This window comes from Sander lucioperca, chromosome 5, assembly GCF_008315115.2.
Source record: "Sander lucioperca isolate FBNREF2018 chromosome 5, SLUC_FBN_1.2, whole genome shotgun sequence".
In the NCBI taxonomy this organism is placed as follows: Eukaryota; Metazoa; Chordata; class Actinopteri; order Perciformes; family Percidae; genus Sander; species Sander lucioperca.
Window position 1 is genome coordinate 30,528,255 of NC_050177.1, and position 2,500 is coordinate 30,530,754.

The window sequence follows — 2,500 nt, forward strand, 5'->3', positions numbered from 1 at the left end:
TTTCCTCCCTCTCTTTTCCTCCCTCCTCCTCCCTCTCCTTACCTCCCTCACTCTCCTTCCTCCCTCTCCTTTCCTCCCTCTTTTCCTCCCTCCTCCTCCCTCTCCTTACCTCCCTCACTCTCCTTCCTCCCTCTCCTTTCCTCCCTCTTGTCCTCCCTCCTCCTCCCTCTCCTTCCCTCCCTCCCTCTCCTTCCCTCCCTCTCCTTTCCTCCCTCTCCTACCCTCCCTCACTCTCCTTCCTCCCTCTCCTTCCCTCCCTCCCTCTCCTACCCTCCCTCACTCTCCTTCCTCCCTCTCCTTTCCTCCCTCTCTTTTCCTCCCTCCCTCCCTTCCTCCCTCCCTCCCTCCTCCCTCTCCTTTCCTCCCTCTCCTCCCTCCCTCTCCTTCCTCCCTCTCCTCCCTCTCCTCTTCCCTCCCTCCCTCCTTTCCTCCCTCTCCTACCCCTCTCCCTTCCTCCCTTCCTTTCCTCCCTCTCTTTTCCTCCCTCTCCCCTCCTTCCTCCCCCTCCCTTCCCTCTTCCTTTCCTCCTCCTACCCTCCCTCACTCTCCTTCCTCCCTCTCCTTCCCTCCCTCCCTCTCCTACCCTCCCTCACTCTCCTTCCTCCCTCTCCTTTCCTCCCTCTCTTTTCCTCCCTCCTCCTCCCTCTCCTTCCCTCCCTCCCTCTCCTTCCCTCCCTCTCCTTTCCTCCCTCTCCTACCCTCCCTCACTCTCCTTCCTCCCTCTCCTTTCCTCCCTCCCTCTCCTCCTTCCCTCCCTCCCTCTCCTTTCCTCCCTCTCCTACCCTCCCTCACTCTCCTTCCTCCCTCTCCTTCCCTCCCTCCCTCTCCTTTCCTCCCTCCCTCTCCTCCTTCCCTTCCTCCCACTCCTTTCCTCCCTCTCCTTCTCTCCCTCCCTCTCCTTCCCTCCCTCCTCCTCCTCCTCCCTCTCCTTCCCTCCCTCCCTCCTCCTCCTCCTTCCCGTTTCCTCCCCTCCCTCCCTGCCCCTCTTTCCCTCCCCTCCCTCCTTCACATTTCCTTCCCTCCCTCTCCCCTCTCTTTCCCTCCCCCTCCTCCTCTTTCTTCTGTCTCCCTCCAACTGTCGTCTCTGGGTGAATATTGACGGACAGTCTGGAGGTTGTAAGGAGCTGGGTAACCTACTTCCCAGACGGAAGACACACTTCTCACCTCATCTCCATAACGCCACACAGGCCCCGGCGCAACAGATGCTAGGAGAGAGTTAAAGACGCTCCATATGCCGAGGGAGAGTTATTAACGCTGCGCATGTCCAGAGAAAGTTAGTTCATGTTGTTTTCATGGATGTGCATTTTCAGCCATCTATGATGTAGAATCCAAACACTGTCAAATAGGGCTGCTCCATAATGAAAACTTAAAAAATCAACAGTAAAAACAGCTTCTGCTGTGAAATTTCCCTTCGTACTTTTCCCGTTTGAACGTGTTTTTTTCACGTAGAACACAAGACAAAATAAGAGTTTACCTGCAAAACATAATGCGCAAAAATAACCGTTTGTGTTTATTACACAGCACGTATTACTCTCTCTCTCTCTCTCTCTCTCTCTCTCTCCCTCTTTCACAGCACTAGCGGCAAATGCATTTCAGTTCTCAGGGAAACTACGTAACTAAACGTCAGTAGCGTGCACACACAGAAACACGGAAACACGGAAACACCGTCTGCACGAACGTTGTGAGCAGTTTCAGGGTTTTGTCATTTGCAAAATGATTGCAAAGGATCAAAGGATTGAACCACCGACTACAGAATAAACATTCAACTACAGACATCTAATTATAATTATATATATTCTATATTAATACTATCTGGTTTAAAAAAAACAAACATCTTTTGCTACATTTACGCCCCGTTTTGTGTGTGTGTGTGTGTGCGTTTGTGTGTATTCGTGTGTGTTTTTGTGTGTTTTTGTGCGTTTGTGTGTTTTTGTGCGTTTGTGTGTTTTCGTGTGTGTGTGTGTGTGTTTTTGTGCGTTTGTGTGTTTTTGTGCGTTTGTGTGTTTTCGTGTGTGTGTTTGTGCGTTTGTGTGTTTTCGTGTGTGTGTGTGTGTGTGTGTGTGTTTTCGTGCGTTTGTGTTTTCGTGTGTGTGTTTGTGCGTTTGTGTTTTTGTGCATTTGTGTGTTTTTGTGCATTTGTGTGTTTTCGTGCGTTTGTGTGTTAGCGTGTGTGTGTGTACGTTTTCATGCGTGTGTGTGTGTGTGTGTGTGTGTGTGTGTGTGTGCGCGCGCCGTGGTGAAGACTATTACCTGAAACGTCTCTCTCTCGCCGACGGTCTGTGGGTCCAGCTGTGTGTGTGTGTGTGTGTGTGTGTGTTTTCGTGTGTGTGTGTGTGTGTGTTTTCGTGTGTGTGTGTGTTTTTGTGTGTGTGTGTGTGTGTGTGTGTGTGTGTGTTTTCGTGTGTGTGTGTGTGTTTTTGTGTGTGTGTGTGTGTGTGTGTCTCTGTGTCTCTGTGTGTGTGTCTCTGTGTGTGTGTGTGTGTTTTCGTGTGTGTGTGTG

The 2,500-nt window shown here is 51.1% G+C and overlaps 1 protein-coding gene across 2 annotated transcripts in view; it reads left to right on the forward strand.

The window, feature by feature from the left end:
* timm50 (translocase of inner mitochondrial membrane 50 homolog (S. cerevisiae)) overlaps nt 1–2,500 on the forward strand; it is a 73,258-nt gene that overhangs the window by 47,470 nt on the left and 23,288 nt on the right. The gene's annotated exons all lie outside the window — the stretch shown is intronic.